This window comes from Condylostylus longicornis, unplaced genomic scaffold (assembly GCF_029603195.1).
Source record: "Condylostylus longicornis isolate FDR11 unplaced genomic scaffold, ASM2960319v2 ptg000055l, whole genome shotgun sequence".
Lineage (NCBI taxonomy): Eukaryota > Metazoa > Arthropoda > Insecta > Diptera > Dolichopodidae > Condylostylus > Condylostylus longicornis.
Window position 1 is genome coordinate 11,966,236 of NW_026578024.1, and position 18,265 is coordinate 11,984,500.

The 18,265-nt window shown below is 23.5% G+C and overlaps 1 protein-coding gene across 11 annotated transcripts in view; it reads right to left on the reverse strand.

Annotated features, from left to right (window-relative positions):
• LOC129612078 (protein lap4-like) overlaps positions 1–18,265 on the reverse strand; it is a 324,013-nt gene that overhangs the window by 224,623 nt on the left and 81,125 nt on the right. The gene's annotated exons all lie outside the window — the stretch shown is intronic.

Sequence of the window (18,265 nt, forward strand, 5' to 3'; positions counted from 1 at the left end):
CAATGTACTAAATTTTATGGTAAATTTAAAATTTTTATTTAATTTTTAATTCTAAACTAAAATATAAAAATTCTTATTAAAAAAATTATTTCCCTGCAAGAATCATAATAATTTTCTTTAACCTTAATAATTTATGGTAAATTTGACTAAAACTAAACATAATTATTGAATTAATAATAAAGTTTATTTGATAATTAATTTGGAAAATCGGACAAATTGAAAATGTGCAAACTAATGAAAATCCCTCAATCTAACTGCAAAACAGATAGATGACCTAATCAAAGCAAACTTAAAATCAAAGCAGAAAAATTAAGTAAAAAAAAATTTCCATTACCTAGACTCGAACCACAGAACTTCGGTTTTCTAGGCAGACACTCTGCCAACTGAGCTACTCGTACAGAGGTATGATGAAAATACGGGCAAATTGTTCTTCACATTGTTTATACAGTAATCACCATGATTGCTCAGTTTTTGTTCATATGAAATTGCTAAATACAGTGTTCTATTCGAAACACACAATACAACATAACACAACAAATCACAAAAAACGTATAAATAGGTATTGTGCCTATTACGCTAATGATATTACAGATTACTAATACAACGTCTAGTTGTTGAACTTTATTACTAATTCTTATAAGAATAACTAGTGGGAATCCTTTCATATAACCGCAGAACGGATGGATGATGTAATCAAAGGAACGAGTTAATTAAAAAATTATTGAGACTAACAACTTTAAGCTGAGAATTATAATACATACTTCAAATTTAAAGAAAATAAAATAGGTGATTATACTAAAGGATAATATTATCCTTCTACAAGTTTAACACTCGATGTGACTTAAATATTGTTATAAACAACAGTTAAATAATTAATCGCATATTTGTGTGAATTTTTATGTACTGCTTGTGCTGTAAGCCTTGAAACTTAAAAACAAGCTAAAATTAACAACTTGAAGAGTTGTGTTGAAGAATTCAATTGTGTAAACTCATTATTGAATGGTAGGGTTAGTTAAGAATAACTAAGCCTGAATAATTTGTTAACATAAAACCAACACAAAAATAGACTCCTTATGTTGGATAGGTTTTAAATTCATAAAAATTTAGAGAAATTCTTCTATAAACAACAATTAATCAAATTTAATATTTTTCTTTAATTAAATAATGAGGATCAAAATTTTTTTTTTAGATAACACAATATGTAGGTACTAGAAATTTGTAATGTTAATTTAAAATTGTTAACATTGAAATTGAAATTTCAAAAATCTCTTAAACAATTAATTGTTCAAATTAAAAAGGACAAAATTAATTAAAATAATCAAAATTGTTTTCAAACCACAAAAAATGCAAACATATATATAAAATATTTAAATGAAAAACTATTGAAAAAATTTCAAGTATATTGACCTCAAAATAATTAATTTTTTTTAATTAAATATTTTATTTACATAATGCACTTTTATTTAATAAAAACTTCAAATCAATCGTCACCTTTTCAATCAATTATTTCGATTCGATTGTTAACATAAAAATTTTTTTTAAAATTATGGCAAATTGACAATCATAATAAAATTTTTAATTAAAATATGCAATCAAAAATTGAATATAGGCAAAAAATTCAATTTTTTTTTCTATATCTATAAATCGGATATATTTGAGAAAACGTCAATTATTTCACGAAAATAAATAAATCATAATTAAGTCTTTAAAATTCTGAATTCAGACAGAATATTGTGGGCACTTAATTTGCAATATAAATTTTTCACAATTTTTATTTCAAATCCAAATTATTAGATTTCTTTTTTTTTTCGGAAAATGTTGTACTCGTATTTCTAATGAAAAATGGAAAGAAAACCACATAATATAAGCAAATAAGCAAATATTAGTGCCTTCAAGTTTTCGTTTTTCCGTCTGACAAGTTTTTCATCATTCATCATCTATCAAGCTGCCATCTATGTATTTGCTCTCTTTTAATATTCACATGCGAGCAGACAAGATTTTTTAAAAAAAATTTACTTATATTGTAGAAATATCATAGAGTACGGGTACGATTGTATTGGAAAATCCCCTAGTAAATAAGAAAATAGAAAAAGGTTTTTACATTCTTTAAATTGTAATTTTAAATGAATATTTTCGTGGAGCATTTTATTGAAAATATAAATATGTATGAAGGTATAATATAATCATTCAAGTATAATTTAATTATTAAATTGGGAAACTGAAAGCCAAAACGGCATTTTTGCTAAGCAAACACATTAATACTGCAAATTTGCAAGAAAACATCACAATATTCACAACTCTCGAAAATGAATTAAATCGACTTGAAGCTTCAAATGACTATATATGACAAAGTTTCTATATAAAATGTGAGGCAAATTATAATGTTCTCTCTACATTAAATGAAGTTGATTAAACAGGCTGGGACCGTTTTTTAAAATCATTTTTAAAAACTGAAGCACTTCTCTTCTCGCAAATGAATAACTAATTTATTTTTAATCTTTTGAACAAAAATCTTTGATAATTCACAATATTCTCTTATGTTTGTTTTTATAATGTTAAAAATCTCTCCAATTCTCCATAACATTTTTGTTTCAAAATATTCATAACAATGCACCCTAATCAAAGTATTTTTATTGCACTTTTTGTTCTGTGCATGAAAATTTTAACTAATATTTCTTATCTCTATCTCATAGTAATAAATACATAGGAAAAAATATTTCTTCTCTGTTGAATAAACATTTTGTATTCAAATTGAAATGAAGGCAAAAAACAAGCAATAAAAAAACAAAAATTTTTAATTTTTTTTTTTAAAAGACTAACAAAATTTTCTAATTCAAATTTTTTTTTGTTTTTCAAAATAAAAATTTTTTAAATATTTCAAATATCTTATGTACCATTTTATTAAAAAAAAAAAAAAAACAACAATAAAAGTCGCGTCTATTTAAATAATTTCGAAATCAAAAAAAAAGTAAAAATTTTATTGTTTTCTTTTATTATTTTCCGCAATTGAATAAAATTTATTTCCTCTATCTTAACCATCCTCATAATTATACACAACCATCATCATCATCAACTCACTCCATCATCATCAGCATATTCATAAATATTATCTTAACATCACAGTATTATTGTCATCAAAAATATTTTGTAGAATTTGAAAAAGAAAAACAATCAGCCAATTTTCTTTCATTCACAATAATTTTTTTATTTTTCTCTCTGTATTTTTTTTTTTTTCATTTTCTCAGAATTCTTATAAAAGTTTGTTTTTTTTTTCTTTCAATATCCGAACTTGGTCTTGGGATTGTAAGTATGTAGAGTAGAGAAACACCTTGAACTTCTACTTTTACATTGTCTCTTAACCTTATCCGTTACTCTTCTCTCCGTTTTCTTTTCAACTTCTTCATAAAATGTACTTCAATTAAATTAACAAAGAAAAACATAGAGAAAAAATGACAAAAATATGAGAAAATTCAAAATTGCATTTTTTTTTTCTATTCCTATTAAAATTTTTTTTCTTGATTGTATTTTTTCGTGTTTCTATTTATTTTATTTCATTTTTTCTCCGATGACAAGTTCACCTCTAAAAAAATCTTCTTTCATACTCCTGCAGTGCCACATGCAATATTCTCTCACTCAACACAACTCAATTTCAAGAGAACTCTTTTATAACAATGTCATATTAACAAAAATAGCATTGACAAGAGAATTTCAAAATTTGGTATAAGAAAAACAAAAAGAGGAATTTTTCGTAATTTCGTGTCTTTAGCAAAATTTCTTTCTTTTATTTTTATTATTTTGTTTTAATATGCATGTAATGGGAAATTCCATTAAACAATTTTCATAAAATTGCTTTTAGAAAGTATTAATCTGTATGTACATACATTTGTAAATTCTTATGTCTAGTATCATATCAATTTGAATTGTAAAAAATATTTGCATTTTGCAACGGTGCAAAATTGTTTGGCTGGACGAGAAAATTTACGAGAATTGCACAAGTAAGGTTAAGATTTCTAATTTTAAACTTCTTAAATAAAAGTAAGAATCCCAATTTAAATTGTATTTTCTATTAATTAATTCATTACCATATTTACCAAGCAATACAAACAGTTTAAGCTTATAATTTAAGTACGAAGACAGACGATTATAGTTTTAATTGGCGTAGATTGAACACGGCGATTGTTTTTCAAAAATAAATTTGGAATTTTTACGAAAAATAATTTATTAATATATCTTCAAATTTTTTGATATTAAAAAATTTTTAATTGCTTACATAACAAATTAATTATATTCTTTAAAACCTTTTTTCAATAAAATTTCCATTTTAACCAAAAAAAACCTAATAAAGCTCAAAATTGTTAAATAATCTCCATTGCTCTTTCTACTGTCGAAATTATGTAAAAATGCATTAATATTGGGATACACTAATGGTACGGTTATTAAATGATAATTGAATAAATATAACACAATATTATCAGTAAGTACATAATATATACATATATATATGTTCAGTTATTTAATAAATGAACTAACCTTGAAAGAATAATAATGCAAACCCATGTATATTAAATCACCTACAACCTTATCTCGTACTCTGCTTAATATTAAATTTTATTCTGGAACTAAAGACATAATAGATTTTTTTTTCGTACGTCATGCTGAGTAATAATTTTGGAATAATATTATTAACTCTGTAAGGATCCGAAACTAAATATACAATAATAGTATTGTTATAAATATACAAAGCAAAGTACTTAATTTAAAAATATTCATTTAGAACAATACCGAATAAAACCTTCTCGTCTCTTCCAGTAAATCGCTTCATAAGTTAGCAGTAGGATGAGTGCAGATTTGTAGTTTTGAGTCCATTTTTGTAACTTTACTAAGAAAAGTGCCCAGTCTTCGATTTTAGTTCTGCGAAAATTTACTTCGACACAGCTCTATGTTTACTTTTTTTTTGAAAATATTTACCTTGGTTGTCTTGCCATCGCGTTTAGGTTCTATAAAAGACAGTAATTCTATATAATTAATATAAGACCGGACTTGGTAAAGGCTGCAAACATTAACTTAACCATACTGAATTTATTTTCATTAAAATTCTCATAATTTAAGTGTGAAAATCGAGGTCAATACTTTTACTATAACTGAGATAAACGTCAACACTGTTTTCTATATTTTTTTAGACAATCATTTTACATTTTTTTCAATGTTTATGAACAAAACTTTTTACCCCTTGTTAATTTCAAATTATTCACTCTGCTCCTTATGAAAATAATAATAAATTAAATAGTAAATGTTTAGTTTGAAAAAAAAAACAACAAAACAAAAATATAAAAATGGAAAAAGAAATGTTGAAAATTGGTTTTAAATCGCAATGACGTACATTTTATTTAATTCTCTGGAATAATGACTTGTACAAAATAAAATATTTTTCCAAAAAAGAAATATAGAAAAAAAAGAACAAGTCTTAATGAAGAAAAATAGTTGAATTAAAAATTCTGGATATTTTCCAGACGTTTATAGGATTCGCAACGGCATTGAATAAATTACAAAATTCTAAGTCAAAGGTAACTTTTACCAATGCTCATAAAATTTTATTCATCTAAACATATTATTTAAGAGAAAGAAAATTTGTATGAAAAATTTTATTTAATTAAAATTTATGTTTAACCCTTTTATTCGCGATTTTCAAAATTTAAGTAAATATATTTAACTTGGAATTTGTACAAAAATGAGAAATCAAATTCTACGCTTGCAACGAACCCCATTGTAAGTTACTAAATTAAAATTGGATCCAAGATGAATCTAGGAAAAATAGAGTTAAAAGGAGATTAAATTTATAACATATATTCTTTGTACTCTCTTATACTCTATCCTTTATTTCTAGTTAAAAAATTTTAAAAAATTAAGAGTTCGTTTTAATAATTTGCCCTGTTTTATTAAACTTGACGGATTTTTAAACACAAATAAATCAACAAAACAAAAATACAATTTATAGCGCACGCAGTTTTGAGGAGAGAAAAACCACAAAGAGAAATTACAAATTTTTGTTTCGTTTAATTTTTCATTATACGCTGCATTTGAACATGACATAAGAGTCAAGTTTAATGTCACTTAAAAATTCAAAATTTTTATTTTTAAGTCATAATTTTAAACGAATTTACAAATTTAGAATGCAAACGCTTTTTTAATAAAATCAAAATAGCAGGGAGTACAAGACCAAAAATGTTTTTGCAAATTTTCATTTTTTTCTTTTTTTCAATTAAAATTTTCGGGTTTGCGGTTTTTGACCTATTTGTGTTGGAATTTACTGTTATGTTTCTGGATATAAAATAAATTTACATACACACACACACACATATTATAATCTATTTTATGTACATTTTTGTCAGTGAGTGTGAAAAAAAAATAAAACGAAAAAAATTTTTAATAAAAATATTTCTATTTTTCAGATACGTCGTTGAACTAAAAAAAAAAAAAAAAACAAAAAAAAATAAAAAATCAGAAACACGACGAACGATCACAGTCGAAAAAATACCACAATATTTTTGATGAAAAACACTTTTATTTTATTGTCATGTTACGAGTAGTTTAGTAGTTGAACAATGTGTGTGTGTGTGTGTATTCAATAAAATATATTATGGTAAAAATGAAAATTGTCTGATAATACTACTGCAGTATAAGGGGGTAGTCTTGTATTCTTTTTGATGAATCACCAAATTACTTTTGTTAGGGATAAGATTTTGGTAATTTTCTTTCTTCAACATAAAGATATACATATATCTACATACGTAATTTCATGTTTGGTAGAAAATTCGACATCATATTATGCTGTAAATTATTTCTTTCTCTCTCTCTTTCTTTAACATATTCTTAAAATATATAAAAAATAATGGTAATAAATTTAATTTATAGGTTAATAATATTGCTGTTCTAAAGAAAAAAATTCTGGAAGATATCAAAAAGTTTATCGAACTTTAGTAAAGATTTTGCCAATATTTCTTATATTGATTTGATTTATATAGGTTCGCATATGTAGACACCACGTCAAAGACCGACGTATATAAAAATTATTGCTAAATAAAAAGAATTTCAATGGAACATCGTAAATATGTGTTAAAATACTCGTACCGATAAAATGTTAGTATGTACAATGAAAATAAATTTAGAAAGGACTCCAATATTTCATATTATCCAAAATAAGGTATAGGTTCATACATTTGTAACACACATTTAATTCATATCTGTGGTTCAGTAGGCAATGAACAAAATTCACTGTTTCTTCATTCATAATTATCAAAAATAATCTGACATAAATTACGACACCACACTTTGCGTCAAAAAATAAAAATATAATATTATTTCAAATGTCACCTGCTACAAGTCATTGATCATCTTTTGTAATACTTACAAAAAAACATTTTAAAAACACAAAACAAAAAAAAAACAAGAAATTCTCAAGTTCATTTAAGAAAAATTAAAAAACACTTCCCGATTATTAATTGTCAAATTAAAATAAAAATTTAAATAATGTTCTCACTTTATAAGAACCAGACCACCAAAAACACAAGAAAAATATTAAAAAAAAAATTTCTCTGTACTTAAAATTTAATTTCGTTAAAAATAACAATTTTTGGCAACAAATATTTTTAACCCCCCCCCTGTTGTACCTTTCATTTTAGTCACTTTTATTCATTCTGTAGAGTGTACAGTCTACAAGAATGTTGTTCTTTGTACAATAAAATTTTATTAAAATAAAAAGAACAAAATAATTTTAAAATTTTTTTTAATAAAATTTATTATAATAATTTTAGATTAAAATTTTCAAATAAAAATAAATCGTTAAAAAATTTTGGAAATTTTCCAAATTATTTAAGGCTATAATAATGTCGAAATGGATATAGAAGAAAAAAAATTTTACACACCAATTCTGATAAAATAGAATTTCTCCTAAAGTACAATAGCACTTAAAATACATATATTTAATTAGAGTTGTTTTAGGGAAAAAATAATAATATGTTTGAATTTGCTTAATATGCATGTGGTGATAATACTATAAAGTTTGAATATCGAAAACTAACTCATTAATATATCGAACACTAAGCCGATAACTTAGATATCAAAATCGGACACATTTAAAATTTATCGGACATTTTTATAATTTATTTAAATAAAAAACTTAATTCATAATAGTTTTTAATATTATAGTAGGTTTGGAATAGGTTATCGTCCCAAGAAATTAACAGAAAAATTTAAATAATTTGCAAAACATTGAATAAACGAAAGTCTCGTAGTTAATAATATAAGTAAAGCAGATTTTTTTAACTTAGCTGGAAATTTGTTCATATAGTTAATTTTTAAAAGCAAAGAATCTATAAAACCAATATGAGCTCGTTTTCAGAAATAAAATATCGAACATTTGATTATAATCAAACTTCATTATTATACTGAAATGCGTTTGAATTATACCACGAAAGTTGTTTTAAAAATTAGTTCTAATTTTTCACAAATCTAGTATTTAAAACAAATTTTAAAAAATAAGTAAAACTCAAATTTAGTTTAATTGATTTTGTTTGCAAAATCAAAGACATACTTTAAAATATAGACAACATCAAATACTTTTAAAAAGCAAGTATTTAAAGTGCAGCATCTCATTCATTTTGGGTGCGACTTCTTATATTGTATTGGGTACAATGTACAATTAATTAAAAAATATTGTTTCTGTTGCCGTCCAAAGACAAGCATAAAATAGAAAAAATTAATAAAAATTAATGCGAAAAATGGAGGAGATAAACAGACCATGTTAAACATATAGTCCTGCAAATTTCATTAATAACATAATTTGTAAGTTGCAAGCCCAAAAAATTAACTAATAAAATTCATTTACAATCACTTAAGATTTCTTTTAAGCGCTACATAATGAGTTAGTACTGTATACAAAATCTGTTAATGTACGCATACATTATATGTACATAATATACAATATATGTATGTGAATGGCGTTCAACTAACAAGAAGAAAATAATAATAATAAAATAAAATTTAAAACATTTATTTGCAATTTTCGAGCTTTTTCTCATAAAATAATATTCTGTTTTTTTTTTTTTTTTCATTATTGCAGCACTTAAAAAATAGTAAAATAAAAATTCTCTTCCTTCTTTTTTTACAAACTTTCGAATAACAGTAAAGGAAGTACGATTGTATGCTAGTACATACATTTATACAAACACACAAGTATAGAGGAATTTTCCACTTATTTATGCATGGAAATTGTTCAAATTCGAAAACCAAATGCGTCAAGGGTAACAAGAAAGAAACTTTTACATACATATGTATACATATGTCAGATTTTTAAATTGAACCCAATAACTAAATAATTTCTTGTTTGCAAAATATTGTGGAAGTATTAGAAAAATTTCTCAGTTTTTGTGGTCCAACAATAAACAAATCTCAAATACAGCCATTTCAGTTGAATCAAACATTCTTATAAATTAAAAACTTAATATTTTTTTATTAAAATTGTTATGATACTAATAATTATCAAATAAAAAATTTATAATTTTGATTATTACATTAAAATTTTAAGATTTAACTTTGGCAATTTCAAAATGAAGGACAATATAAAATGGTTTTTTTTAAGAATATTGTAAATAATTATGGTAAATTACGAAAGTCCTTAAAATTGTTATGATTCTTCTGACTTTAAATTTAGCATTACTTTAATTACATAATTTTATTCAAGTTCCTCAAAAAATTAAGAATTATATTGGAATTAGTACATGAAATACATACTGACATAACCAAAAATTTACTATGAGACAGCAACTGCCATATTTTAATGAAATCATATTATTTTTTAATTTGCTTTTTATTTCAACTATAATTTTAAAAATATATAAAATCGTCTATTTTAACAAATTTATGATTATCTCTTGTCAAATTAACGAATTTTATGATCTTCATTTTCAGAATTTTTATGCGACACATTAAAATAAATATTCTTTTTCTTTTTATAAGTGCATATGTGCCACAAATTTATTAATTCACAAGAGTATACAAATATATGATACATATGAGAAGAGCATTATTCTTCTTTATGTAAACCAACATATCAAATTCAAACAAATTGAATAAAGATCTATGCTACAATAAGAAAAAATAAATATGTACACACACAAACTTAAAATTGTTTGAAATTTAAAATATTTTTCACACTTGGCATACAACTTCGAATTGCATATTTCACCGGAAATAAAAATTTTTATTCAGTCATCTTTATTCTTCGTTTATGTTGTTTATTGGTTTTTTTTTTCTTGTAACTAGCATCCAGACCGACGCCCAAAATTTATTTACTTTATGATAGTTAGTTTCCTTGCAATACACGTACGTGTATATAGTGAATATTGCAGCAAAGAGGATTTTTAACATAATTTAAACATAACTATGTATATGTATGTAAAATTGAAAAATAAATTGTGAATTAAACTTAACATATTTGATATATTTTAATAGTGCAGCATAGTTAGACATAGAGAAAATTTTAAAAGAAAATATTATTGTATTTTTAATTCTCTATTTCACTCATTTTATACAATTTTGTATGGTTGCCAAATTTATACTATCAATGAACTTGTAAAATTTTTAAGGATATTCCCATAAGTAATGCTTTGTAGTGTAAATTGTATCGGTGGCACAGCATCTGCTCAAATTATTCGTTATGCTCAAGTAAATGTAAGTACAGTGTTTTCTATTGTTGATGTTATTTAAATATTTTGGGAAATTTGAAAACATAATGGTTGTAAAAATCAAAAATTTTACACAAATTTTTTGTACCTTAGTAATAAATAAAAATATTGAATTTAATATATTTGGTAAGAAATTGTGATAAAATTTTTTAAATTTTTCAAAATAAATTCTGATCCATTTTTAATTATTGATTCAATATTCGATTTAAAATTTAAAAGGGGTTGGTTCTAAGAATGCAAAATATATTTCGCTGATGGTATTTGAATTTTATAAAAAAAAAAACATTTTCCTATACTATAAAACACCTTTGAATTCAAATAAAATTGAAAAATTGGCAAACATCTAAGTGACTATAATATTAAGTTACTCTACAATCTACAAAGTGACTATAATATTGCTTTAGCCTACTGTCTACAAAACAGATTTTTGTTTTCCATTTTACTGACAACGAATTTTGACTCTTCACTATCCTGACATTGGATTTCGAATATCGAATCTACGATCTATAGATTTCTTTTCTCCACTTTACTAATAATAGATCACTGTTCTTCACTCTCAATTCTGTTAACTGTCAAATTCCTTTTTCCGCTATATTGACATTAAATTTTGTTCACTATTCTCCCTTCTCCACTCTGCTCGCAACAAATTCTTGTTTCCGTTATATTGACAATAAATTTCTGCTCTCCATTCAACTGAAAATAGTTGAATAAATGTTTCCTGTTCTCTATTCTCTACTCTCCACTTGAAAACATAGATTGACAAAAAATTCCTGTTTCCGATATATTGACAATAAGATTCTGTTACCCTCTGTACTAAGAAAACATCTCTGTTTCTTCCTCTACTAACAATATATTTCTCAAATTCTGTTCTCTACTTTACTGACAATAAGTCTCCATTCTCCACTCTACATATACAGTAGATTTTCTTTTGAAGAATGCATTTTTTTAACAATCAAAATAAGTAATTATTCATTTTAATATGATTTTTAAATTCAAAATACTTCTGAATAATGTGAACTAAATAAAATTTAATTCTACATAAAATATAAAAACTAATTTAGTCAAATTAATGCTAATAAAGTTCTTTAAACAAAGAATAGGATTCTCTCTTTATTGTCATATTTTTTTTAAAATGATTGAAAATTTTATTAAGATACATACGATGTTTTCAACATTTTGTTCAAAGATTTCTGAATATAGTCTGAATTTATAAAATATCGTTTTGCATACCCAAACATACAATATGCATTTAATCATTTAAGCATGTAATGGAAGATTTTCATTATTAAAGAAGAATCTTCAATGGAAAAATTACAATTAGTTAAAACCATCTCCATTTCTGTAATAGAGGCAGAAGAGTAAAAAAAAGAAAATAAAAAAATCATTAACATTATTACTCTATAAAACCTTATTGTAGTCAAATTACGTGCTTCTCTCTCTCTCTCTCTCTCTCTCTTGCTCTCCTTACTAAGAAATTAATATTTCCGCTGTCCCAATTTCAAAAATTTCAAACAATCGCTTAAAAGAGATACTAATTTTTTTTTTGTACAGAGTAGAATAGAATGTTTACATAAATAATAATTTTCCATATTTTCATTTATAATTTTGATTTGCTTGTTTTTTTTTTCGAAAAATGAACTTTTAAATAAAACGCCAGCCAGTCACTTTGTTATTCTAAATGTCTGTCAAATGCAGATATGCTCCAATTTATTATTTTTATCTTTTTTATTCTTAATAAATATTTTCATTTTTTCAGATTCAATTCTTTAATTAAACAGTGTGAAAATATTTTGTTATTACGCTATTATAGCATTTTTCTCTTTGCCTAGTATTTAAATTTTTCCTGTGTTTTTCTCTGTAATTCCTCCCTTTATAGAATAATAAAATTCTCTATTCTATTTCTATACGAATTTTAATAATTGAAATGGAAAATTATTAAATCTCCATAAAAGTCAAAGAAAAACAAAACAGACTCTGAAGTTGATTGTTATTTTTAAATTTACAAAAAAAAAAAAAAAAATACTATAAAGGGCAGCTTGCCTCGCCCTCTTAAAATACCTTAATTTCTTTTTTTTTTAATTTTCTTCTCTTTTTGATTTTTATTTGAATTCAAATACATAAAATGATAATTGTAAATAAATTAAAAAAAATTTTTTTTTTAGAATGAAAATAGAAAAATTTTTTATGGATTTGCCCTTAACCCAGCAATCTGTAAGAGCATAACGTTCAAAATTCATTAAAAGAAAAGCCGAATGCTTTTAAGATTACCATATTAGTTTAATTGATGTAAAAAAAAAAAATTATTTAATAGTTTGTTAATGAATACGGAGAAAGTTAATAAAATTAAAAAAAAAATTTTGTAGGCAGGGCAGAGTATATGATGAGAGTATAGAAAATAGAGTAGAGTAAACAGTATAGAGTTTCTGTACATGAAATGAAATTTTTTTGCAGTTACCGTACTAATCACAATACCGAAATAACAGCTTTAGATCGATATTGTTTACTAGGTGAGATACTGTTCAATGTTCTGTAGTATAAACTCAACTCAACTTATTCCCTCTCAATTGTTTCGTTCATTTTGTTCAATAGTTTCTTACTCTATTGAGTTATTCGGTAAGAAGAGGTTTCTCTTAAATTTATAAAATTCCAAAAACAGAACAGAATGTGATTGCGATCGTAAGTTTTTGACAGAACAACAATTAGTAGAGCAATACATTTGCTTTTTAAGTGTCAGAATAGTGACAAAAACCCACATTAGTGACAAAAATTCCTTTCCCAAACTTTTCATTATCGAATTAGAATTTGGAAAAGCTATTCAAAGAAAATGCGCTTTTCTAGGTTCTAGGCGAACTCTAGGTTTTATTTATATTAAAATGTTTTTTAAAAACTCTAATTTAATATTATTTCATGGCTGCAGCGGAGGGCAATCCAAAAGAACTAATTTATAATTAATATAGTAAAGAAAATCCGGAAAAAAAATTTTTATTTAGAATTTTTTTGCGAATGGATGATTCATTTTATCTTATTTTTTTATTTCTATCTTTTTCTTATCATTTAATAATTTGTGGTAATCACTCACTTAATAACCATAAAATCTGCGACGCATAAAGAGAGAATAACAGAGTATTATAGTCCATAGAAGCGGAAAAAAAAGAGTTTATTAAGAAGAAAAATTGAAAAAGAAAATGAAAATGAAAAAAAAAAAAGTCATTTTCTTTCTTTCGAACAAAACCTTTCGTTCTTCATTCAAACACACACAATAAAAACAGAACCAAAGAGAGCAAATGCTAATCATTTCAACCTTTGATATGATCTGAAATCGTTTCTGGTTCAATTCAACCTTTTTCCGTTTTCTTTTTGTAGTTTGTTTGTTTATTTTTTTATTTATTTATTTAAATTTAAAAATTTTTTCGGAATAATCTGCCCCCGCACGAATTTTGTGTGTATGTACTTTTAGCTGAAATTAATTTTTTGTAATTTTGTGTTTTGTTGCTTTTCATTTTTCTCTTTTTTCTTTTTTTAATATTCACTCGTTTGTTTGTAAAAGGCCATTAACATGGATACTAATTTGTTTAAAATTTTTTATCCCAACTTTACTTCTCTTAGTTAACTTTTATTTTGTTCAGTTATTAACACAAAGGAATTTAAGTTTAAATTTTTTTTTAGAATTTTTCGAACTGCAAACTAACTGGCATATTAAAATTTGTATATTAAGAAAATATAAAAATAAAATGGCTATAAAAAATATAATAATAAGAATAAAATGCTTAATGGTGTACGGATTTGTGTCCTTGTGTAAAAAGTTTATTAAATTTTTGAATGAATCATTTAAAAATTAAGGTTTTGTTCATTACTGTGATTTTAATTTGAACTTTTTCCATAAGCACAAAATAGTCTATTTGAAAATTTTTCTCGTTCAAATTCATAAAACATTTTTCCATATCAATGAATTTAATATATAAATTCCCTTTGTATATTAATCAATTAACAAAAAACGATAATAATTGATAATTGATTATCAATTTAAAATAAAAAATTTTTTATTAATAAATATTGATTTGTTAATTGAATGAAAATATTCAAAGAATTTTAAGAAAAACAAAAAATGGCAATTATAAAAATTTCTTTTTAAAAAACCGAAAAAGTGCACATGGGATTTACAAAAATTTAGAATTGAGAATTAAATGAATTTACTGTTATTATACAGTTATACAAGATATAAAATTCTATAAATTGATGAACACATAGAATGACATTCAATTGACATTTTGTTACTCTATACTGAAATTTTGTACTTAATAATTTTCAAGATTACACTAAATAGATTAAAAGAGTCTAAAATTATTTATTATACTCGTATTACAGTTAATTTAAAAGGTCATTTTAAAGTTTTAATATTATTTTTCAATAAAGAAAATTGAACACAAATTACTGTCAAATTATTTAATAATCATATCGTAATATAAAATTAATATTAAAATTATATGGTCAATTTTAAATGCAAAAATTTAATAACTGTTATACTGATTAATTACTATTTATTAACTTGTTAATGACATTTTTTTAAAATAAGTGATTTGAAATTTCAAGAGGAGAATCAATAGAGAGGGTTTAGTAAAAGAATTAAAAACGTAATATTAAAATTAATCGCAATCTGCCTCTGTTGCAAATTGTTTATATCCTATATAACAGTGTTAATATTAAGTTAAAATTAATTGTACTAAAACAAGAATTGTACTTTTGTAATTTGTTAGTAGAATCGCATTTTTTTTTTTTTTTATTTAAAAAGTATAAAATCCTTTAAAGCCTAGGGTCAAAAGTAATATGCATTAAAAAAATATGTATATGAGTCTCTACACCCTGAGACTGTTCTAGCAAATTCTACTTGTTACCAACATTCATTATCACGAATAAAATTATAATATTATTGATTAGTCTTCTAATAATTCATCATCATTTCCATGTTACAACTTTCTATTCAACATATTATCGTTTATATCAAAATCGTTGACAAATTGAACACGACATCTTAATTAAATCTTTCTTTTTCAAAGTAGATTATTTTGTTTTTTCCAAATATTGAATTAAAAATATTCTTTCAACGTTTGCAGCGGAATACGATAATTCTAAAACTTCTTTTACTATTCTGCAAATATTTGAAAATTTAGATTCACTTAGTTTATTTTGTATAAATCGTATTTTTTATACTTGAACTTTCTTTTGTACTTTTGAAATCTACAATGTATCCAAAAAAAGTACAATTGTATGGGTTATTTATTAAACGTGTTATACAGCAATATTTTGGAGTACTTTTTCTCTCAAATCTCACTGCCAAAAATCTCAGAGAAATTTCTCTTAAAATTCTTAAAATATCATTAAAGAAAATTATTAATTTTCTAAAATCCAATTAGATAATAATTTTCACTTTGAATTTTTTTTTTCAATAATAAATTAATTAAAAGTTTAATGAGTACTTTAAGCAAAATTATATTTAACTATTTATTGATTATTCTAGTTTATTATTAAGAAGCAAAATTGTTTGCTTACTTTTTATAATTTTTGTTATATTTTTTATCTAACCTATCATCTCAAGTATATTTGAAAAAAATTTATAGCACCTGTAGAAGTACATTTGTTGAACATAGTATACAAACTATACTATGTTTATAAAAATAACCTCAAGTATTAGGAAAAAAATAAATAATGAAATGAGCGTTTTTTGAGCACACTCGTCCCATAAAGTTTGACTAACAAAAATGTATACTTAATTAAATAAGACCTTTATACTGCAGGAGATCTCAAATTAATTAAGTTTTGTCGGGAATGCAAAACAATTAGTATATATATATATATATATATATATATATATATATATATATATATATATATATGTATATATATATGTATATATATACAAAATTATCAACAAATTATCTCGAATTACTTGATTTATATGATTTTAAAACCGTTACTTGGATGAGATAAATTTTATCGAAACAGAAGATGTTCGATTTTATGTAGCGCTGTACTCTTTTTCGCCGTACTAGAGCAAGAGGTTAACTACAAAAAATTATGAAAACTAAATTGATTTCTTTTAATGAAATTAAGAAAAAGAGAAAGATAACGGTACCACTGATAGCACAATAAAATTTTTCTCTATAACATTTAACAATTTGACAATAATGTTACAGCCTGTATAATAAAACTCTATGCTCTGTTAGTATTGATTTGTAATTATAAATGCAATTGAATAAATTTTATTCATTTGCTCTTCAAACGTTTTGCATGTTATCTATGATAGTATGCCTGCTATCGCAAATTTTCATGCCTCTTATAATATTAAATTGGAAAAAACTTTATTAAATTTTTGGAACAAGTGATTTATTACTAAAAAAAAAAATGGTAAAAAACACAATGATATTGAATCTATTTTATGTAGAATCTCGATATTCGATACTTAAATAATCAAAGTATTTTTAAGCTTGACCTAAATATCGAAATGTATTGATTTTTTATTAATTTTTGTTGTTGTTTTATTAAATATAAGCAAAACCAAATTTTGCTATTTTTTTTTTGTTTTTTGATATTCAACTTGAAATAACAAAAAATCAATATTATTTACTTAACATTAAAGGATGGGTAACTTAGAAAAAATGAAACAAAAAAAAATCTGAAATATTTTCACTTTTTATTAAATTATCAGTTTATTTATTTTTTTTTCTAAGGATTTTCAGAATATTAAAAACTTAAAAAGGAAATTAGGTTGAATGGAGCGAGAATAAAATATAAAAAGAAAACACAAGGTAACAACAAATTTACCTTTTATTCTGTGATGTACATCATGTGAAATACATACTTGTACATATATACTTAAGTATATGTATGTATGTATATATTGAGATATGTGTGTATTATGCTCATATTCACGTGTGTATTGTTAAACTGTGTATTCAATTACTAAAAGTTAAGTAAAAATTTTCGAAGGGGTTAAAATAATGTTAAAAAGGTTTTAAGATTATTTTATTTTTTCGTATTGTAGAAAATTGAAAATTTTCAAGGTAGAAATGAATTTTTTCTTGTTGTTTTTTTTATATTTTATTTTATATGGATTGTTTTTTCCAGTAGAGGTTGAGCTAATTTTAACTATAAATGTTTGTATAATATTCACACATTTATCTTTGATCAGACAAGTATAAATTATGGGGACATATAAAATTCTTATATACATACATATATATAAAAGGTATATAAAATCTCAGAATATTTTAAAATTATAAGAAATTTTCACTTATATAACTACTATTTTTTTATGTCTTGTGTACACAAAAACTTATACCAATACCTATGACTAAATTCATGAAAATTTACATATGATTTAAATTTTTAATATATGGGATACAAAACAAAATTGAAGATTAATTTAAGGTAAAGGTTAAAATTAAGTATTCTTAAAATTTAAATATCTAATTAATTTTTATAGTGAATATACTTTTAAAATTAGAGAATAAAATATTTAAAATTTA